Source organism: Ambystoma mexicanum, chromosome 2p, assembly GCF_040938575.1.
Source record: "Ambystoma mexicanum isolate Mex_15411 chromosome 2p, UKY_AmexF1_1, whole genome shotgun sequence".
Taxonomy (NCBI): Eukaryota; Metazoa; Chordata; class Amphibia; order Caudata; family Ambystomatidae; genus Ambystoma; species Ambystoma mexicanum.
The window spans coordinates 937815857-937839703 of NC_090923.1; the positions used below are offsets into that span (position 1 = coordinate 937815857).

At 46.2% G+C, this 23847-nt stretch overlaps 1 long non-coding RNA gene across 2 annotated transcripts in view; it reads right to left on the reverse strand.

Annotated features, from left to right (window-relative positions):
- The window catches only part of LOC138566937 (uncharacterized), a 381034-nt gene that overhangs the window by 143964 nt on the left and 213223 nt on the right, over positions 1–23847 (reverse strand). Inside the window, exon 1 of one of the 2 annotated variants that reach the window (XR_011302066.1) lies at positions 19563–19647. The exons of the other annotated variant lie outside the window; for it this stretch is intronic. This is a non-coding gene — a long non-coding RNA (uncharacterized lncRNA). Of the gene's footprint in view, positions 1–19562; positions 19648–23847 lie in introns of those variants that run through there. 2 annotated transcript variants of the gene reach the window in all.

The window sequence follows — 23847 nt, forward strand, 5'->3', positions numbered from 1 at the left end:
GGGCCACACATAGAAGGGGCTTGGGGAAGAAAGGGCCATTCACTTACCTCTAGGCTGCCTATTTCCTTATTTCATTGCATTGTAGCTGGAAAGAGCATATCCAAGGGACTTATCCAAACAAGTGTTTCTTTGTGAGTGTTAGTGCTAGTGCGTGTCTATATGTGTTTGTGGAGGAAGAGCGAGATTTCTGGTTGTGGACAGAGTCACAAGGAACAATAGCGCATAGCCATATTAGCGTGCAAATTGGGCTCCGCAAGCGACATTGTGGTGGGACTGTCGCAGTAAGGGCCGCATGGTGCAGAACACAGGCAATTAGAACGACACTGAAGCAGAATGTGGTCAAAGAGAGTGGCATGCAGGCAGAACTGTGGCAGGAGAGGCTACCTGGGGGTGAATATGGGTACTGAAAACCCACATTGGGACGCAAACATGGGCACTGAGAATTATGCGGGGCAGACCTATGACACAGAGAGCAACATTGTCCTTGTCCGGTGAGGGACATAGAGTCAGAACTAAGCTATTGGGAATTACTTAGGGGAATACCTTGTGCACATAGAGCAATATTGGAGTAGAACTTTAGCAAGGGCCCCAACGGGCAGAACCTAGGCACAGAGAGCATCCTGGACCAGGCCTGGGGCACAGAGAGTGACATTTGATGTGAACCTGGGTGCAGAGAGCAATACTTGTGGAGAACTTGGAAGTAATATTGGTGCAGAACTGTGGCAGTGAGAGCCACGTGGAGCGGCACCTGGACACAGCAAGCAGTATTGAGTAAACGTTGTGGAAGTGAGGACCACATGTGGTAGACCCAGAGCAGGGAAAGTGATATGGGCCAAAACTGAGGCAGGGAGACCAATACAAGGCAGAGCTGTGAGAACAGCAGCATAAAAATGTGGTTTTTACAAGCAATGCCATCAAGTAATGTTGAGGTACACATCATGAATTTAGTTGGGCAAAAGTAGCATGAATACCGGTTTTATAGTGAGATTGCTTGAATATTTTGTTGGGACAAGCATCACGATTTTCATTTGGCACAGTGAGCATGCATTAATATGTCTGTGATGTTCCCAAATGTTCTCATGGACACCTTTTTTGAGGTTACATCAGCCTCCACTCCCATCTTTGTACAACACCCACAAATGGGATTGCTCCATCTGTAGATGTGACCTCATGCACAATGTTTTAGTTCAAAGCATTGCGTTTGCTCTTTCTAAATAAATACAGATGCCAGACCATTGTTCATTTCCAACTAACACATTAAGGTCGTCATTGATTTCCTGTCAGCCAATCAGGATGTTCAGAGTGCAGTCAATAACTACTGATATTGACTTCATTCTGAACATTTGGTCTGCAAAAGCAAACAGGGAAACAGCAATGCAATTTCCAGGCAAGATTTCTTGCAAAACGACACCTCTTCTCTGGGATGACCTTTTTTTCATTGCAACATCATCTTTAACAGTCCAAAGAGAAAGCTAAAACATGCAAAAATGCTTTCACTTTCTTTCATAGAAACAACATACTTTTTACATGACACCTAATGCACCCTCATGTTAAACCCACTCCAGTATCACCAAGTTTGCAATTAAAATGCTTAACATATGAAGACAACCTTGTTATTTAAATACTACAACATGAAAACATATTTAATTTACTAGCTCAGTTTGCCGTTTTACTTTTCTCACTGTTAAAACAATGTTTATACTTCACCACCAAAACTCCAAAGAATATATTGCTATTACCAATATGTGCTAATAGCCTTATATACCTTGTGAGGGGTCATTATCTCTTGCGATAATGACCTGCCACTGAGTTAGGGCCTTTGGCAATATTTATTTTTAAAAACCACAGGGCAAGCAATGCATTTTAGGCACAAAACTGCTTACAAAATGTACCATTGATAACATAGCGGAGGACATTGGTCCTTTACAATGAGGTGAGGGAATGTGACATGACAACCAGATGTTGCAGGGCGAAGGTGGAAACATAAACCAAGGACGAGCACAGGACAGAATGACATAGGAATGGGATGGTGGAGGATATGCTGAACTAAGGAAGGAGTGGTGACGGAAAAAAGCTGTAGTGTTGTCCATGAAGGGTAAGGAGAGAGGAAAACAGAATGATGCAGTAGTGTAGAGTTCTAGGAAACAGTTTCTTCAGAAAAAAGGAGAGCGTTTAGGTTGGATTAAATAGTTGGAGAGTTGGAGTAGTACAGTGAGAGAGAGGACGAGCATTCCAGAGTAGGGGAGTGAGTTGAGGGAGAGCGGAAACTAGAGGGAGCACAGGCGGCTCAAGTGGTGGTAAGAAGGTGAGCTGAGTAGGATCGTAATGAGCGAGGAGGAGAGTAGGGAGTGAGATGAGCAGATAGGTAGGATGGGGCGAGCCCATGCATAGCGGTGAAGATGATGAGAAGAGGTTTATACTTAGCTCTTTGTTTCACAGATAGCTAGACAATCTGGTGACGGGCAGAGGTGGTAGAGGTAAAGTGAGAAAGGTTGAAGAGTGTGCAGACCATGAAGTTGAGGACTTTGTCCAGAGGTGTGAAAGCATAGTTGGTAAGTCCATGGAGGAGCACAGCACAGTAGTCAGCTCTCGAAAGGACTAACGCATACGTTAGCTGTTCACAGTGGTCGAAGTGAGCGGGAGCAGTTGGGAATGGTGCTCCTCTACTTCTTTTAATTAAGTTTTACCATTCCTATACTTTTATTTTAAAAGAAACCATTCCAGAATGGTTTCGTTTTAAAATAAAAGTGGAGGAAGAATTTGAAACTTACACTTCCAGTGCGCTGCAACAGGCGTTCCCTTAAACAGTAAGCACATGTGTTTTGGGGTTTGTATTGTGCATGGGAGGGGAGTGGCGATGCGTATTGTGGGGAGTGGTGCAGGCCAGTTGGGAACATAGTTTCACTACTACTTTTGGTACACTTCAATCACTGGCTGTTCAGCAGTATTGAAAGGAAGAAGATGGCAGATGTTTCTGAGATTGACAAGGTTGAGTCTGGCTGCAGTGGCAGATGTGGAGATGAAGAGCAAGAAGTTGTATGATGGGTCGAAGATGACACCAAGGTTAAGAGCGGAAGCAGAGTAAGGAAGGTAGTCAGGAGAGAAGAGGGGAAGAGGAAAAGATAGCCTGTTTGGCTGGGAAGTAGAGAACTTCCATCTTAGTGGTGTTTAGCATGAGCGAGTGAGACCCCATCCAATATCTGATGGCAGAGAGACAGTTTGACATTTCGGACAGATTGTCAGATAAGGAGGTAAAGGAGAATAAAATCTGAGAGTCATCAGTGAAGAGTTGATAGGAGAAGCTGTAAGAGGAGACCAGGGCACTAAGAAATGAAGGTATGCAGTGATAAAATCGCTGCAAAAAATGTCGTCTGTACAAGAAATCGTGGCAAAAATGCTGTGGTTTGACCTGTTAAGGGTGTACACCATTACACCATTTAAGGGGAGCAGGGTTTACAGAGGTGTCCCCCGCTCCCCTTAAATGGTATAATGGGTCCAGGGGTTGCAGGGGTGTCCCCCGCATCCTTTACATGGATTGCGGCGGAAAATCCACAGCCTTTTTGCCATGATATGTTGTGTCCACAGCCATTTATGTTGCGATTTTAACACATGGAACCGAAATGAAGTATAGAGAATGAAGAGAAGTGGACTGAGGACAGACCCTTGGGGAACTCCAAAGGTAAGGTGGAGAAGGGAGAGTGGGGAGGTAAGGCTGTTCCAGGACACCTGAAAGTGGCTGGGGCGATATGTTCAAGATTGACAACACAACTTTATTTTTATTCATTTATTTGCATTTGATTAACCAGTAATCTTTTCAGAGACAATACAAAATTTGTTTAAAATACATCAATACATAACAATCAAATTCATAGCTTACAAATTCAAGCTAACAATAAACATCTCCAGTTCTTCAAGGTTAAACGATCACATTAGTTCATCAGTGCAGCATCATTTTAAGAACTTTAAAACTGAAATATTTAAAAATGTTTCATAACTGTTTAAAATCCTTGACCAAAACCATTTGGTATCAAAGAAGACTTCCTCTTTGACAAATTACCCTAAATACAATGTACATACATCATACAGTTTTGAGCACTCAATTAAAAGATGACAAAGTGGTTCTAACTTTCCAGAGCAGTACCTACAATGACGCAAGTTACGGTTGATTCCTTGTCTGGCTCCTGTGACCTCCCTGGACGGAAGTAAATTCAGTTTAAATTACAGCATATCAGTTCGAGGTTCCCCAGATGGGCGTTACATAAGATATTGAGGTGGTACATTAATGCTCTTATTTCATATGCCAGATGATAAAACAATTGCTATTTTATAGCTTTTTCTCTATTTCTAATCCAGTAAAGCTCAAACATGGACTTTTTCTTATCAACCATGGAGCAAATAATTTTTCAAGATCCAGACCATAATCAGCCAGAAGTTTTAAATTTGATCAGAACCACTCCATCAGAACCCTAGATGTGTGATGAAACAGTACAGAGCATAATTCCGACAGCACATAGTTCTCTGTGAGCAATAGTAGCATTCTTAAAAGTTGCAAACACCTCCAGTCAACGTGTGCCTGCAATGACACCAAGCCCGGTGTGTGTCTAATCACAAGTAGTAGAGTCCCCCGGGGAACTGGAAGACACCTCGTTGACAGTAGGGACTCCATTCTCCCCCAGATTTACAACACAACCCTTTTGCAACAACATTAATCCTACAGTATTGTGTACAACATGTTTGCTGAATAACTCATCAAGGGATGGCACTCAAAGAGAACTCATGACCAGCATTGCATAGTGGCCTGCTTACACCGCATCCATGGTTCAGTGAACTGATACAATCTCTGGCTCAAACCATCCAAGACAAACATCACCCTCTTTGGTGAAACAGACCCTACCTCCTTCCCATTCAACTCTCCAAATGATGTGGCTAGGTTCTTGCACACCTCTCAATGAAAGAGAAGAACCTAGGGTTATGTTTGTCTTCACCTTCACTTATCAAAGGCACACCAAATCTAAAGTGCCATTTCACCATTTCCATCACTTGTGCTGCATCATTCCATTATGGATTATTCTCAATAGAATTGCTCTGGTGGTCATAGTGGGGCCCCCATAGTTGGGATACTGTTGCATTTTGTGCTCTAGGCTCAACTTTGCCATCAAAGTCTGATGGCTTAAATGTATGCCTTCCACATCATCTTCGGATGGCCGAAATACAACCATATCACAACAGCCCTGAAGGGCCTACACCGACTTCTGAAAGGGGAGCCATGAGACATCAACACACTCTGCCTTGTCCTGAAGACAGTACACAAAAGAGTGCCAGCTTACCTTGTCAAGCTTTTACTCCACTATATGCTAACCAAATACCAATGGTCCAGACATGTGCCCCTCTAGATACATAGGAGCTCATTTTGATTAATAAAAAATGTAAACGCCTTGCGTAAGGCTTTTACCCATTCCATTTCCATCACAGCTCATTTTCATTCATTTATATGACGGAGAGAAGGGGCGGAATGTAACTTATATTTCCGGAGGTCCCCTGCTGTCCGCCATACAAATACTCCAGCATTTGCACCGCCATGGATTTTCATGCCGGCACAAATGCTGGGGATTCCTATGGGGCCTGCCTGCTTTTTGCAGAAGCAAAAAGCAGGCAGACTCTATCGAAATCCATTGTAAATGCTGCCTGCCTGTCTACATGGCAGGCAGCGTTTACTCAATTTGCATGGCAGAGTGCAAAAGGGCGGCGTAGAAGCATGTACGCCTCCTTTTTGCCCTCCCCTTTTGCACTCTGCCCTGCAAATGAGGAACATTTGGCAGTGGGGACCCGTGTATGCAAAAGTGTACATGTAAGGAGTCCCTGCCATCAAATTACAGAAGACCTGAATATGAGCTCCAAATAGTTTAGGGGGCATGCCCTACAACCTCCATGCTCCATCCTCTTGAATTCTCTGCCCCTCTACCATAGGCTGTGAGATTTCCGGGGGGACTTGAGGCTTGCTTGTTATTCCGAGCATTTGGCTCTCAGGGGCACTCACTCCATCACCCACAAATCTGTCAAACTTCACTGGCTCCTCGTCCCCTAGAGAATTGCTTTCAAAGGACTCTGCATTGTATACACAGCCATTCACCTCAAGACCTCATACCACCTCCACAACAAACTGATACCCATCACGCACACAAACATCGGGCATACAAAATCTCCTACGCATTCCATACAGCAAATCTACATCGAAACAGAAACATGCATTCACTCAGTGGGCACCCAAAGCCACAACCTCCATCATCACTTCCAAAGAAGCCTAAAACATAGATCTTTCCCCACACATAATCCAGCTACACCTACTGCCTTGCCATTGCCTTTATATCCTGCTTTGAACATTTTTGTAACTTCTGTTTCACCTCCCACCTTCTGAAATTTGGAACCTTTTTAAAACCTTTGGAAACTTTTCTGGGTTGCACCAATGCTGGACAAAAGCTAAACTAAAATAATGATGACCAAATTACTGGATTATTTCATCGTCCTTTTCTAGCCATATCTATCAAATGGCCGGTCATTGCCTCACCCAGTGGGAACCACCACCTGCTTAGGGGCAAGAGCTACTTCTCTATAGGAGAGTGCTCTCTCTCTGAAGGGCTTGTAAGGCAGGTGTAAAAAAAGAGAAGTAAATAAACAAAAGCCTTTCCTTCTTTGAATTTGCCTTTCCCTTACACTGGAGCACTGCCATGGATGGGCACAATCTCTTGTCCAGTGCATCCAGCTATGAGATTATTCGCTTTCAGTTTGTGTGATTTGTTTGTCAATTAATAGTTGTGTTCACGTTTTTGTCTGTTTACATGTCTCATGGGAGACTTTGGGTTCCATCACGAGTTGGGCAGTACCCAGCGGTAAATCTACCGGAATATCGTCCAACGCAAATAGCTTTACTGCATCTTGGTCTGACGCTATTAGCACCGGATCACAAGTTGCAGTGGCAGGGTAAGTCCTCATTTTTTTGGACTCCACAGGACTCAGTGGGGTATTTAAACCACAATTACTGCCGTGGTAATTCCGCCGAAAATGGGCAGACAGTCGGCACATTCAACCTCCAGATCAAAGCTGGAGGTGAATCCTCCAAGATTCGCCTAAACTCAGTATTGGGCGGAGTGGTAATATGCCACTAATTCCATTACTGCTACATTTATACCACTCTGCCCAACCCCAGATAAGGCCTCTATTCAGTCTTCAACCACTGCATTCGCTAGATAATCTCAGTTGTGCTGAACTTGGTTCACTTGAGTCAGGTAGCCTCTTCAACTTACACGCTAAGTTTCCGATGCTGTTCCGTATGCAGGAGTGTATTTTTGAATGCATAAGAGTGGTTGCATTTTAGCATTTCTCAGGAATACTAACCACTACTAAAAGTGAAGCACTAAGTGCATAACCAGAACTGAAATTGAAACAGTAAGAGCAAACCCCTCTGTACAGTGTCTTCCCAGCTCAACTCAGCAGCTCTTCATATGAACTGACCTATTTCCATCAGAGGTGGTAGGTAAAAGAAACCTTACTGTTCTCAAGCACCCACTTAAGGAGGGATCAAGTGTGGAGAGGCGATCTGATGCTGGCATGCCAGTGTCCACTGTCCTACTATGGAAGCGACTGCAGAGAGCTCTCTGCGTGACAGCCTGCACGAGGCCACAGGAACTGGAACGGGGCTCAAGCAGTGCTGGAAATGGACCTTATTTACTATTGGATCCCAACAGAGACTTGTGGGAGGGGGTGTGGCAGGGGTTGGGAGATTTCACTCAATCCCCTACCCCCCACACATGAATAAACATTTGCCCTTCTGAAGATTAATCATGAACACCTGGAAAATAACCCACGAGAGAAGAGTTTCTTGTTAAGTTGCAAGCAAAGTATGAATGGTTCATGCCTTTTGAACCTAAAAAGCTGTATTTAAAGTACAATCCTAATAATGATTTCACAGGTATCCTGACCACATATTCAAATGGTATTGTGGGTACGTTCGACCCTGGTCCTAGGAACGCAGGTTTGAATCCTGACTTTGTATTTAAAGTAGTTAGATAACAACTGAAGGGTTGAAATGGATTTCCCAGATCTGTTGATATTTGTTGTTTGGGTCCCGGATCTGAAAAATCCGGGCCAATGTCCAGCACTGGACTTAAGCGAGTCTTGCCTCTGTCTATTCTATTCTATTTAGTTATATAAAGCGCTAAACCACCAACTACGGGTATCACAGCCGGGACGTGAGCCGCGAGCGCTGTCCTGGTATACTGCACGGCACATGCTAACTAGGGAACTCCTTCCCCTACAATGGATGTGGCGCACTACAAAGCACTTTTTATCTTTAGTATACTGCGGATCCTTTTTGAGTAGGCCTCCAACCCATCTCGCATCTAACCTTCACAAACACCTTGTGTCACAATGGACTAGGAAACAGGCCGGTGTGTATCAATAAGACATTTAATAATTTATTATTTAATGAAAAAGGAATAGAATCAAAATACAGCAGCCACCAAAACTGTGGCAACACAACTGCAATATCCTATCTAGCGCGACCAAGTGGAAATGGGCTGTTACCCTCATATTTGTTATAATGACAAACAGGAAAATACAATTCCACAGAAAGTGATAGCACCACAGTTTAGCACTCCCCCTTCAACATTCACCCCTAAACCTCAATTATACTTGATTCCTTTGAATGGAAAGCAGTAGCAAGGAGTAGGAATATAGGGGGGGAATCGGATTTGGGGTGAAGCCCACCACCACAAGATTGGAATTTAGCAAAGAAAGGGAAAACCTGTTTTTGGAAGAATGTGGTTTTGATTATTTTTCACAAATGTTATGGGACAGAAGAGAAAACAATGTGTATGGCTTACACTTAGGAGATAGGCAACGTTTTAGAGAATACTAATCAGCACACCAGGGCAAAACGGACATGAAGTAGGACAGTCGGTGTTTGGGAGAAAGGAAATGCAAAGGGAAAAATTACAGTGGCAAATGGAAATTCGTTTACACTCGGACTTACAATAACAGGCAGCTCAGGAAAGGGTTTACCTGACAATAAGAACATCGGTTTTCAGTGAAAACGACAGAGGTACATAATAGGTAGACTTCTATGCAAAGGGATTGCTCACACTAATGAACCCAGTTGGGGTTTAAACTGACACATACAAATATGAATTTGATTGGTAATGCACACAATACACAGACAAATTCGATTTTTAGTTACCAGGAGAATAATTCTTTTGAGGCAACACTTAATGACTATAATAATTAAATAAAACCACCAGGAACAAGATGGTTGATTTCGAATTGTAACAATCTTGTACCGTGAATTTCAATGCGGGAATTAATTGATTTACTTACAAAAATACTAAGGATTTACACAGACAAATGAGAGGTTTTTCAAAGGAGATATGCTAACATACACAGGCAAAGCCAAACAAGAGATTCTTCTATGGGGAGATGACTGGGCTACATGGGCAATTAGGGTTTTCAATGGGAAATACTGGATGTACTACTACAAAAATGCAATTTAGGGCCGTGTTATATGCTACTTGCAAAGCAAGCCTTGATTTAGGACTCAGGAAAGCCAGCTCAATCTCAGGACACTCTGGACAGATAGGGCAAGGGTCTGGTCACTACACTCTCAAAGATAGTAAGGTTTAACAGCCTTCTGTCCGTCCTCCTTCTCATGTCTCCCAAGTTTTTGTGTGTTTCCTAAATCCTAGTACAGTCCTCCTTATATAGCAGAAATGACATCACTAAGTGTACAATCTAGGGGGAGTACCTTGTAATTATCCCTGCAGCCAGGATTGGACAGTTTCTCTCTGTCTCTCCACCCGAGTCAGATTGGATCAGGGATTTTGGAGCATCATCTGCCTTTCCCCTTTATTACCCTGCTTTGTTCTCAGCTCAACATTTTGGTGAAAATTAGTGTATCATAACTTTACAATTATACTAGCAACTGCCATATGAAATAGATATTTTGTTTTAGCTGGTCATGTGGAATTAGATAAGCCGATCACCAAATCCGTACGATATAGCATGGCCATGCTGCACATTTTTGTCATTTTCATAAAATGTACAACAGTTATGAATCTGCAAATGATAAAGCATGTTCCTAATTAAATTTTCCATCTTTTCACCAACTGTCGCATGTTCAGATCAGCCAGAAAACTACTCTAACTGGCCATTACAGTCCCCAAAGTACCAGGTAAATGCTATTTATATCCCCAGAACTGCCTGGAAATTACAATAAAAATTGCACGAAATTGAAATAAACCCTTAGTCTGATGGCTGCGCAAAATGCCTAAATCGAAATAGTCTTTTTATATTAATTGGGAGTGTATTGTTCAACATATGGGAGGGCCTCCTTATTCCACACAGCCATCTGTTCCCCTGGGACAGCCTGTGACCAAAGGGTTTTTTGTGAGTCCCTTTGAAATTGGCAGTTTGCTCTTTGAAGTGGGTGCTACAATGACTCACAACTTTTTGTCATGCTTCAGCCACATTTTGACTTCTTTGAAATCTCTGAGCTCCTGCTATCATGTCTGCAGAATAGAGAATTTTGACACCCTCAGCAGCATCACATTTTATTGCGGGATTGATAGAGGATGTGTGTGAAATCCAGCTGAATGTGGGGCTTGTCATGGTGAAGTTCCTGTCTCAGGCAAAACCGGGTTTTCCTGAAGTAGTGTCTTTTCACAGGTTACAGGAATTTTGTGGGTGCAACCTAATATACATTTGCTTTGGTCACCCCCACCCCATCATGTTGCGCTGACATTTCTCTGTGAGCAGTGGTATCTTTTCCAATTGTGGCTTTTTAAACCCGTTTTTATATGCAACACATGTGCAGGCCATTTTTGCTTTTAATGTTTAAAATCCTGTCTTGCAGGTCACAGGATTTTTTGATTCCTTCTCCTTGGATGAATTCACATTGCTGCTTGTCCATCGATGATGGATGGCTAGGCCCCTTTCCACACGGTTTTTTAATTTTACATAAACACAAAAGAGAAACCCAGTCTGTTTTAGGTTGCAGTTTTTAAAGGGCTGCTGTTCATGTGAAAAGGAAAGCAAAGCAGGGCCGTTTTGGGTTGCAGTGTTTCAATTCTTGCCACTCATATGAAATAAAAGTAAAGCAAGGCCGTTTTTGATTGCAGCGTTGAAATTCTTGCCACCATGAAATAAAAGTACAGCAAGGGTGTTTTTTATTGCAGTGTTGAAATTCTTGCAACTCATGTGAAATAAAAGTAAAGCAAGGGTGTTTTTGGTTGCAGTGTTTAAATGCTGCTGTTCAGGTGAAAGGGACTTATGTATGGGGCCTTTAAATGCACCCCACAGTGCCCATGTTGCCCCAACCTGTGCTGTTTGTGTGGGTTACTCGAGAGACTTGGGAGGGGTCAATGCATTTGGTCTGGGGGTCAGGGAGACAGATGCCTGTTGGGAAGAGTTTGTTGGAGGACCTGCTGACAAACCTTGCTAAAGTGGTATGAATAATGGCAGGACCTGAACTTTATATGGTACCTGACCTTCTGGGGGTAAGGGAAAGCACAATGTGCCCTTTGGACTGCAGAACTAGCTATATGACACTGGACAAAACCAACTGCATTTATTTACTTAATTATATAGAGGGCTGAGGACGGGCCCGCAAGCATTCGAGCACTAACACAAAATAAAACAGATGCCAGTCAAACAACAGGGCAAAACTGTAGGGCTTAAGCGAAAAATAAATGAAACAGAGCTGTACTTCGACCACACTTGAAGCCATATGATCTGTGGTCACTTTGATTGGGCTGCCCGGAACTGGGGTGGGGTTTACCTCACTGGAGCAGTGTTGGGCTTTCTCATACCTTGTGACATGAACATACTGAAGGGCAGACGCCAAATGCTTAATGGACATCCTCACTCCAGCTGAACACTCTCTCACATTTGTCCAGGATTCCTCCATAAACAGGAGTAGACAGTGAGCTCCCGACTACCAGAAGATTCCTTCCTTTTCTCACTTTCTCCCAGAAGCTCACTGTCTCCAGAGGCCTGGTTCTCTGTGGGCTGGACTACTGAAACAGCCTCTATCTCAATCTGCCTTCCTCTATGCTCCGCCCTCTGCAACTAATCCAGAACAGGACTTCAAGATTTATCCTTGGCCTCAAGCCCAGTGACCGTATCTCTCCAGTCCTGAAATATCTCCACTGGCTCCCGGTGGCTGCAAGGATCAAGGTCAAAACCTTTTGCATCATACACAAGGCTTTCTGGGGTCGGGGCCTGCACTATATCCAAATCTCTCTTCCAAAATACCTTCCTTCTCGAGCCTTTGCTCAGCTACCTCAAACTCTCTAAGGTCAGACGCTTCTTCAGGCAGAGAGTGGAGGATAGATTTCTCTCCTCTGTAGGTGCCTTCCTCTGGAATGGCCTCCCTGCCCCTCTCAAACTTGAGCTGGACCACTTGAAGTTTCGGAAGCAGCTCAAGACCTTCCTTTTCCCCTCTGCTTTCTCTCTCACCCTCCCCTGATGACCGACCTGTCTGCTGCACTGACTGGTTGTTTGGCTACCGTCCGAGTCTCGCTGGGTACCAGACTCCTCCATGATCAGTCTCAGGCCTACCGCACACTTTGGGGATGTAACTGTAACCTCTATGGTCCCCTTCCTCCTTGCACTTATCCAGAGCAGTGCCACCCTGGCTGCACTTATTCAGACCAATTCTGTCTTGATTGCACTTCCCCTTCCATCTCCCTAGCACTCCACTCTCTCCCTTCCCCCTACACTTTGTGCTGTCGCACGATCTGAATGACACAAGGCCTAGTATGATCGTTTGTCTTGTCCTCCCTCTGTCTTCCCTCCCTTGTCTTGTCACGCCTAGAAACTCATGTGTACAGGCACGTTATGAATAACATATCTTATCATATCATATAATTTCCTTTCCTACTGCCCTGCATGAACTTTCTTTCTGAAGGGGTTTCTCTGTGCTCTGTGTTGTCATTGAGGACCCTGGACTTCCTGGCATTCCAGTGCCAAGCTGTTGCAACAGCTTCCACTGCTGTACCCATACACTGTTGCTCCCTATAGAGTTAACATATTTGGGGTTGCCAACACAACTTCAACTGGCACATTTGGGGTGATATGTGCTGAACCCATGGCTGATGTGTGATTTATGAATACCAATCAAAATAACACAACACAACATTAGTAGTTGAGTCAAGGAATGAGGCATCACATATTTAAATGCTTCTTTATATGCAGTACCTGACTGAGTTGCATATAGCTATACTTCTTTTGCAATGGCGCAGACAGGCTAAAAAACGGTGGTGTGGAAGGTTGCCCAGAGCGGTGCCAGTGGTTCAGATTAATTCCGAACCTTCCACACATCACTTTTCGTGGTTATAGTTTGTCTCCCTATGTGAGAGAGGGCATGCCCAGAGGTGGGTCCCTTGCGCGCTGCACCATAAGGAACCAAGCTGCATCTCACTGAGGAGGCCCAACCAGGCCGAAACTTGTCTGGGGTTGCTTGTGTTTCTGTGCAGAGGGGACCTTGTCTAGCAGTTTGGGCAGGGTGCTCCAATTGGTGGCATTACCTGACTGAGTTGCATATGGATGGACCCCCTTTGCAATGGCACAGACGTGCTAAAAAGCAATGGTGTGGAAGGTTTCCCAGAGCAATGCTGGTGGTTCAGATAATTCAAAACCTTCCACCCATCATTTTTGTGGTTATAGTTTGTCTCCCTATGTGGGAGAGGACATGCCCAGAGGTGGGTCCCTTGTGCGCTGCACCATAAGGAACCAAGCTGCATCTCACTGAGGAGGCCCAACCAGGCCGAAACTTGTCTGGGGTTGCTTGTGTTTCTGTGCAGGGGGGACCTTGTCTAGCAGTTTGGGCAGGGTTGCTCCAACTGGTGGCAGTACCTGACTGAGTTGCATATGGATGGACCCCTTTTGCAATGACACAGACGTTCTAAAAAACGATGGTGTGGAAGCTTGCCCAGAGCAGCGCCAGTGGTTCAGATTAATTCAAAACCTTCCACCCATCACTTTTGTGGTAATTGAACATACTGAAGGGCAGACACCGAAGGCTTAATGGACATCCTCGCTCAAAGGATAAGACCTTTTCCAGCTGAACACTCTCCCACATTTCATCCAGGGTTTTTCCATGAACAGGAAAAGGGGATAGTGAGCGCCTGACTCCAGAAGATTCCTTTCCTCCTGCCCTGCATGGACTTTCTTTCTGTAGGGCTGTGTTCTTGGGGTTGTCATTGAGGACCCTGGACCTGCTGGCATGGCTGTGCCAAACTGTTGCAGCAGCTTGTTGCCCACTGCTGGCCCCACACACTGCTACTCAACTTCCACTGGCACATTCGGGGTGATATGTGTCGAACCCATGGAAGATGTGTAATTTATGAATATCAACCAAAATAACACAACATAGCGTTAGTAGTTGTGTCAAGAAATGAGACATCACATATTTATATGCTTCTTTAAACTGCCAGGCCATTATGCAAGTCTATGCAAAAAGGACGAGCATACTCGTCCTTGACCCTTAAGGGGTTAAACACATCATCCTTATTTTCAATTTCCATTTCCACTGACTCTAAAAGGTAACAAGTGGACAATGTCGATCGTCTATTCACAGAAAATAGAGTGAAAGTGCTTGCCTTAATATAGTAAGTCGATGGGAAAATACAGCCAAATAACGACTGAGCTGATGAACTTGCCTGTCAAACACCACAGAAAGATCATCTTCTATGCGTCCTCGTGCGGCACGGCCTTTCCTCTTCTGCAGCGGCTGTTTACCTGAAACACCAGAGGTGGCAGAGGCAATCCTTGTATAGGGTGCTGTGCAAGGCCAGTTTGGCTGTGTACAGAAATCGCAAAATTAGGAAAATGCATCCCGAAATGAAGCACCATTGAAACATCAGAGATGGCAGCGGTAATACATAGGGTGCTGTGACAGACCCAGTTCAGCACTGTAAAGAAATGAGTACATGGAAAATACATCCAGAATGAATGTATTTCTGAATAGTCCTGGTGATATGCCACGCATAGCTGGACTAACAGGGGCGAGGAAACCTAGACTCATTTTCAGAGCGAATCCACAATGCGAGAAGTTAATGGAAGGTGAATTTGACATTGAAGTCTGGCATTTGAGTTGCCCTATAAAGAGCGATGATTAGTCACGCGACGTGATTACATTTACAGAGGGCGGTATTGCCCCTGAGCCGCTCATACAAACCACGTTCTCCTGCTTAGTCGTGCTTTTTTTGCACGGTTGTGTGACTCTTGATGTGAAAACACGGGAGTTCTCTTTCCCACTTTAACAGGACTATATTCTCCATGTATGTTCAAATATTTTGTTGCCCGATGAAGGCCGGGTCTGCTGTTAAAAGCCTAAGGCTGAAAGCTGAAACTCGAGCAGGCCAACAACAAATCTCAGTATACAACAAAAGGACTCGGAGCTGCGCCATAGGCCAAAATAATCTCTATCGTTACACCCACCCCCCCAACTTACCTTCTCCACACGGATGGAGGCTTCCCTCGTCTCCCCCCGTGGAGGCAGGTACGTTTTTTTTTTTTTTTCCCAACCCCATTTACCTTCTTTTTGATCCTTTTTTCGGGAGCGGACGCGCTGGGAACACTTGTGTTCCCAGCGCGTCCGCTCCCGATGGCCGCCATGGAAAGGGAAAATGGACTCCGTTTTCCCTTTCCATGGCGGCGGCCATTTTCTTTTCTTTTTTTTTCCCGAAACGCTGCAGTGCCGAAACGCTGCAGCGTTTCGGGACAAAAAAAAAGCTTTTAGTGCCCCGGTCACGCAATTTTGCTCGGGCCTTACCTATGGGCCCCGGGGAATTACCTGGGATGGTAATGCCCCCGACGCGAGGGTTCTATTGCTTAATTAGTACCCAGCGAGAGTCAAGCAGAATGCAACACGCATTCTGATTGGCTCTCTCTGGGTCCTTACCCGGCCGAGAATCCTTCGATTCTCGGCTGGGACACCAGCTGCCTTGTCCTCGGCGGGGGGGCGTGGCAGCCCCTCAGTCAAATCGGAGGCTCGAAGCGGGGCCATCCCCGCTCTGAGCCTCCTCACGGCTGAGAGGCTGCCTATGCCTCGGGTAAGCTTTTTTTTTTTTTCCCTTTGCCTCCCTCCTCCCTACCCCAATCCACTTACCTTCTTGCTCCTGCGTCCCTGGTGGGGGAGGATGGCAGCCTCCAGCAGTGCGGAGACTCCACGCCTCCACACAGCTGGAGGCTTCCATCGTCCCCTGGCAGGGACAAAGGTACGTTTTTTTTTTCTCCCCTCTTCCCCTCCCTCCCACCCTCCCAACCCCACTTGTGTTCCAGCGCGTCCGCTCCCGAAGGCCACCATGGAAAGAGAAAACGGACGCCCGTTTTCCCTTTCCCGGCGGCCATTTTCTTGGTCGTTTTTTTTTTTTCTGTCCCGAAACGCTGCAGCTTTTCGGGACAGAAAAAAATGCTTTTAGTGCCCCGGTCACGCATATAATGCGGGCTGGGCTACTAATAGCAATATGACCCCCGCGGCGGGGGCATTACCGACTCAGGTAATGCCCCAGGGCCTTCTTTAAGGCCCTCGCTTCGCTCTGGCCTATAACTATGGGCCCCGGGGCATTACCTGAGTCGGTAATGCCCCCGCCGCGAGGGTCCTATTGCTTAAATAATGACTCCCTCCAACTGAAACTGCTTCACCCCCAACTGGGCTTGTCTTCTTTTACTAGAGTGGCCATGGATCTTATACTTTTATTGCTAATTTCTATTTACAGTTTTATCTTGCTCTTTTTGTTTCATGTCACAATCTTGTACACCTACTTAGCCACTATATGCCTCATTTAAGTTGGACCAGTACTATTAAAACGAATGAAAGAATAAACCTTCTCTGAACCGTACTGCTCCTGGCACAAAGATTTGTTCTATGTTTGTTTTTAATCAATTGTAATATTTTCATTGAGTATTAAAGTAGGGTTATTGTTGCTCTCTTGATTATAGCTGTAACTTTCAGTAAACATTATTATTTAAGTATTCTTCACTTTTCTAGTGAATTATATATGACTGTCTCCCTTCTCCTTAAATTGTAAACATGTATGATGTAATATTTACAGAGTGGGCACAGGCTTTTCTGGTGTCAGGAGTATTTTGGAACAATATGCTCCTCCCAGCTCCAATGTTCAGATGGTCTCCACTCTTAACAGGAGGTGGGTCAGCCTCGTAGCCAGTCTCAAGGCGTTCATTCATCGCGAGGGGTTTTTTCACTGTGTTTTTTCCCGCTGATTTATGGCTGAAAGAACTCAGCAGAATATATGGTGGGGGTCAGTGGTGGAAATGGAATACATTTGGAGGGGATCCCACAAGGGCCGTGTGGGGGGCAGAGTTTGGAGGAGGGGCAGAGTTCCAAGGAAGCAGAGATCAGAGGGGGTGGATCTGCCAGTTGAACTTCGATCAAAGGAAATGTTCAACATAATAGTTTAAAAATGGCACAATTTCTTTCATTGCTTGAAAAGTACACAAATCATAGTAAGAATATCTTACTATGGTTTATGTACTTTTCAAGCCATCACAGCCTGTACCAACCATTTCAGAATGTCCAAAACTACATATACCAGAATTCATTTGGGAAAGGCAATTTTTACAGAGCCCGCGAAGCTGGGGGCTCAGTTATCAGTGCGTTTTCCAAATGGATTCTACTCCATTCCATAGCTCGACCAGAGCTTTGGTTTCCAATTTTTTTTTTAATTATTTTTTAACAACGTTGTGCGCTTGCGATGGCCTATTTGTGGCTGAGGCTGGCCGGATCCTGAGATCCGGCTACACATCTCATGCCGGATCTCGGATCCGGCGAGCAGGGCCGGACTTAAGGGCAGCAGCGCCCTGGGCGAATTGGCGCCCCCCCAACCCCTGCGTGCCCCTGGTCAACAGGGGGTGGGGTGCAAGGGGGTGGGCCAGGATGGGCCACACTTTTTTTTTACCTCCTCGCTCAGCATCACCCCATTGTCATTGAATGAGCCCGCCGCCGCGGCTGCATTCAATGACAATGAGGCGCCTGCCACGACTTCTGCCACCATGCCAGCTCGGGGGAGCCCTTGAAAGACTCCCCCGAGATGGCGTGGTGTGGGGCTAATGACGCCTTTTCTTATGAAAAGTGCCTGCGGCGGAGGGGCGCTTTTAAATACACCCGCATCCGCGGGCGCATTTTACAGCAAAAGGCCGCCCGCCGAGCCTTCTCCCAAAACGCCAGCTCGGGGGAGCCCTTGAAAGACTCCCCTGAGCTGGCGTGGTGGGGGCTAAAGGCGCCCTGGGATTCGTGGCACCCGAAGCGGTCGCCCGGCTCTCCCCCCCAAGGCCGGCTCTGCCTGAGAGAGACGGATTAATGGCTAGCGCTGGTGGGGTAAAGCAATGTAATGGGAAGGCGGGTTTGGGGATTAGGAAGTAAATATCTGGAAAGAATGTGACTGGGGGGGAGGCCCGACAAAAAATCGGCAGCAAAAAAACTCGGGGAAGTACATGCATAGCTTAAGGGGTTTAACAAATGCATCGTGTTGCTTCTCGCCATGTCTGTCACCCAAATGGGATTTGTGGTCATTCCCTTTTTCAGAGAATAAGAAATTCGATCAGGGACTTGTGCTTTCAAACCTGAGTCATCAGTGAAGGTGTGATATATATATATATATTTAAAAAAAGGTGCACCCCAATAAATAGAAACCCACCTGACCCGTGCTCATTCCCTATCTCCTAATGTAATTTAAAATACTGAACGGACCCAATTACACATGTTCTCCCCCTGCCCCAATCCCCTATCGCTTCTTTAAAGCATTCTCAGCCGGCACCACTCGCTAGGCTGCACAATGCACAGAGCCTCACAATCGAGAGGCCTTTGCTATAATCGCTTCAAGGCATAAAATGCTCCACTGCATTGATTAAAATAAAATAAACACCTGGTCTAAAAAGTGATAACGAGTTTAGAACATACACATTAACCCCTTTCATCTCGTTGCAACAACGTCGGAGTAGGATGAAGGCTCTGACGCAACAGTTGTGAAGGAGCGCCCCCTGCTGGAATGGGGACACTGCTGTAGCTTCTGTAATCACAGACTCGGCTCCCTGCGCAGGCAGACAGTCTGCAATGCACATGTCCTGCTTTCATTTTAGACATTCTCTTGCGCATGGGGGTACTCCTCTACTGCCCCCCCCCAATAAACGAACATTTGTTTGTTATTTAACATTCAGTGAGCTGCTTGTAAATACCGTGCTTGCTACTAGTAACAGGCCATGCTTCTGAAATCTCTTCTTGTTCCAGTGAAAGCTTTGAAGCTCAGCGGTGCCTCCCAGGCTAGCACGCTTGCATACTTTTCTTCTGGGGGTGGTTGTCCTATTGTGCAGCAAGCACCGGTCCCTGGCAGAAGCCAACAAACTGTGAAGAAAGAAGGGCCGCAGCCAACATCCCCACTGCCAGCAGCATCAATACTACCGCTGGAAAGGCACCCAATTAGCTGGGGCACATCATCAATGCCTCCCTGACGCAAGGCATCTCTCAAGACCAGTTACATCCTTCCCCCACTTACCTGCTTACTGGCTTCCATGCAGTGGTGGAAATGGAAACAATTTAAAGGGGGAAGCCTGCTAAGGTGCCAGAGCCAGTCTTTCCTTGCTGCCTGTTGTTTGCTGTCTGAGGCCCCGCCCCCCGGAACAAAATCTGCTGGAGTCCACCGTGAGAAGCGCGGAGGGGAAAGGGTGCGGGTTTTTGCGGCCGCTCGGGTTTTCACGTTCCGTGGATTGACGTGGCAACGAAGCTCTTGGAACCCCTCTGGCATCACTGCCCGTTTTCCTGAGCTGTTGACAGTATAATTCTTTCACATGGGACACTTGCAGTCATCTGCATAATTGATGAAATCTCTGACAAAGTTGCGGATGTGAGCTAGAGAGTCGGAGCGTCAGACTAGGACCACACAAAGTTATATTGAACACAGGTGCGAGCTGTTAGGAAAGATTTGCTAATCATGTGTTATTTTCCCTCCAGGTGTGTAACCCCCCAACTTTTTGCTTTGTTTAAACACCATAGTCTGACTTTACCAGAGGAGTACAGCCTTCTGCTGCACTACCCTGGGATTTTCGCTCACTTTGTTATGGGGGAACTGACATGCCTCTAAAGACAGTCAGTACTGGGAGACTTTGTCCCCAGTATAGTGCACTTGGGTCTTCCTGTCATTTCTAAAGGCCCTAGATACTGTTGAAGGATTTTTTAGGAGAGGTGCAGATGTGCCTTGTACAGGGCTGGTGGCAGCTTATCTTTTCATGTATTATTAACCCTTTCCTGCCAGGTAAACCACACTTACCACGTTTGGCACGGATAAGTGGCCTGGCTCCAAAATGGGCCATGCCACGAGGTTCTTTGCCTGTCCTGGCCATCTTGCTCTTTCACCTTCCTCAGGTCGAGCCAACTCGGCTCAGTCCTTATTTGGGCAGACATTCTCCCGCAAAATGCCCATATTTAGCGGGCTTCTGCATGCCTTGTGTGTGTGCTTCCAGGATGTGGGCTGGACTGTCTAGTTACAATACACATACTGGGTGCCAGAGAGTCTGTTGTGCTGTGAATGCCTGGGATCACTGTGGTCCATGATTGGTCCACGTATGGTATGTCTGTGTGTGAGCAGATCTCCCATTCGGTCCTCTTCATTTTGGCACGATGGAGCTTTTGGATAGGAGAAGGATCCAAACACCCATACCATGTCGATCTCTGGAGTTCTCTCTGAACAAAGGATAGGATCCAAGTGTCCTGAAACTAAGAAGCTGAGTCGAGGAACTGCCGGTGACCCGCTGGAAGGCTAGCACCCTGAGCCCGCTGTCATCCCGCTGGATCCCTTTGCATCTGGTCATCCTAGAAGGTCTGCAAAGATGCTTCGACCCATTGGAATAGTGGGACCAACTATTTCCGGCACCTTCATCAAAACCTGCAAGTAAGCCTTCTCGGAAGTGTCCCTGGGCCAACCAGTGGGCTGACCGCCTTGCGCAGGAGCTTTGCCCTGATACCACCGCCATTTTGAGGAGGCCCTTGAGACCTGGTATATCTCATGCTCTGTGTGCATGGCACTCTCATACCGAATTTCGTACACTTGGTGTTTCCAGGTCTGGAGTAAAGAGAGAGCGCCTAAACTGGAGTATACACGGTTACTGTGTCGCCCAGCCGTGGTGACGAACTTTGCAAGTTCATTGCACCTGTGCCCATCTGTGCCCTGAAGCCTGCTACATTGGAACTGGCCTGATCCTTCCACCAGGCACAGAGAAATTGCCACTGTCCCGTATGGGAATCATCGCTGTAACTTCGTTGCTGAAAGCTGCAGAGCCGTGAGATTGCCGCATTTGAACCTGCAACCGAAGTGGACTTGACTGCCGGAGTTTGGTACGGAGTGCACCAGGGGTCGGTGAGTAATTGCAACCCTTACCGGTGACAGCTAGCGCATCCATCCATTTTTATGCATGAGTGGCCCCTGAGGGTCCCTCTCCTTTCCACTGCTAGAACAAACTAGCAAACTAGTCCCAACTCTTGGAACCTGCTCTGCCCTCAAGGGGAGACCCTCCTCGATTAGTGGGAACCTATTCTGCTTCACCTCACCTGCCTTCCTGAGATGCTACAGTCCCTACAAAAGACCCTGTTTTGCCCATCTGCACTACTGCGTGCGCCAGCTTCGCAAGTACATTTGAGCACTAGGCTCCTCTCATCTTAAGGATTGGACTGCCTTTCAGTTAGGATTGTATTTGATGCAGAAGGGCCTAAAGACTTTTAGCACTACCTGCTTCCTTCCCTTTTTAGGTAGTGGACCCATTTCGTGCATTCATCCTTTAGGCCCCATTGGTCTTGTATATATGTGTATAGATAGGATTGTGTCAGCTTGGAATTATTACTGTGATTTTCTTATTGTGTGTTGAATCTCAAAGGCCTTGAAATAAATGTATTTGCATTTTTAACATATATACACCTGACTGGGAGTGATTTATAAGTGTCCTTTACTCTATTTGCTCATTGAGGTCTTTCGGTCACCCTCATCCCTCACGAGACCTAGTCTTGACCGCCGCCAATGCTACCTTGATTGGTCTGGTTTGTCCACAAGGTTACCCTGTTTCAAGAAACTAGGCTTGCCTTCTAAACCAACTGCCCACCAGGTCAGAGTTCAGAAATCCGTCTTAACACGAGTCCACCCGAGCGTGGGAGCGCCAAATTTGTTACTTCGCAACTCAGGGATAACTGATTTACCGGGGACTAAGCGGGTACTGTGTGGAACTGGCCCTGTGCTTTGTATTTCCCTATACCCATTACTGAACTTTTGAATACAATGGCTACCCCAGAACTCACCATCACCGGCGTGCAAGCAAACACAGCTTTTTTGACTGTATCTATATCGCATCGGAAAATCATACTTGTAAAAAGGAAAAACCCAAGGCCACAGACAATTGCATGTACTACAGAGTCCAGCCCCTCAAGCATTATAAAATCTTTTGGTGAAACCCATTGTCTCATTGGCAAAATTAACAATTTCTTGGGCTCATTTGCTCCCCCAATCAGTGTGGATTCGGGAGTTGGGGGACCTGTTTGTCAAGACATTGGGCCTCATTACACGGTAGGCGGTAGGGGTTTACCGGTACCGGTAAGGGCACCGGTACCGGTAAACCCCTACCGCCTTACTACGAGTTCCCTTTGCGGGACCCGACTTTAACAGATGGTTTTACCAGCCGTTAAAGTTGGGTGCTGCAAAGGGACCTCAGAGCTAATTACGGTACCGCAATTTGCGCTACCGTAATTAGCACCTTCCCCATTCCCATTATGCCCTATGAGGGCAAAAATGGGAATGGGGAAGAGCCTTGGTGAATGGGGAATTACCGCCCCCGCTCACCTTGGAGTAGGCTGGTAATTCCACCATCCACCAAGGCGGACACGGTAAGATACCGGCGGGAACCATGGCGCTAATAGCGCCATGGTTACCGCCTGCCGTGTAATGAGGCCCATTGACTTTTTTTGTGATTCCAAACATGCTCGATGCCTGTGCCCATGTAACAAAGTTATTAGAACTCTGGGGACTGTGCCGCTGTCACCATCTATGGTTGCCCCATTAGGAGGGGTTATTGTTTCCGATCCTGGCCCTTGTGGGATTCTTACTCCCGCCAGTTGCTCAATTTTTAAAACCCTCGTTTCTCTAGATTCTCCCACAGTCATATCCCGCACTCTCTTTTTCAACAAATGGGAGTGGGAAAAATACAATGCAACCAAGGATGACTGGAATTAATGAATCCTTCTGCCCAGCTGTACTGACTAACTCAATCACCAGTCCGCAGGGTCCCTTAATGAGCCACCAGTGGGTGAAGTAACAACAGAGTTTGTGAATAGAGGGACTACTGAAGTGGGGATACAGACGACATCAGTGGTGGTTTTCGGTGATCTGTTGCTAGATTCTTCACCCGTGAGCAAGCGGTTAACACCACACCAACTCACTCTGCTGGGGGGGGGGCGGCGGCAGTGTTCAGTGTCTGTCAGTATAACACTGTTCTGTCTTAAATTCTGTCACTTAAAAATCTAGTTTCTCATTAGATTGAACTGGTCAGCGGTGGCATGCTTAAGAAGGGACATCCGACTAGTACCGGGGTCAAAGGAGGGGACCAAGAGATCCCAGTGGCTGACGGCCCGCCTGTGCTAGTGCCTGAAATCAGTCCTGATATTATGGCCCCTAAATTGGTGTGCATTGTCCTACAGGACCAGCTGGTGAGGAGGTCATGCACACGATAATCAATCATGATCATAGCGGGATTAGCCACTGTTTTTTACAGCCTTCGTTGCCGCCCACCACAGGCCCTAATGCA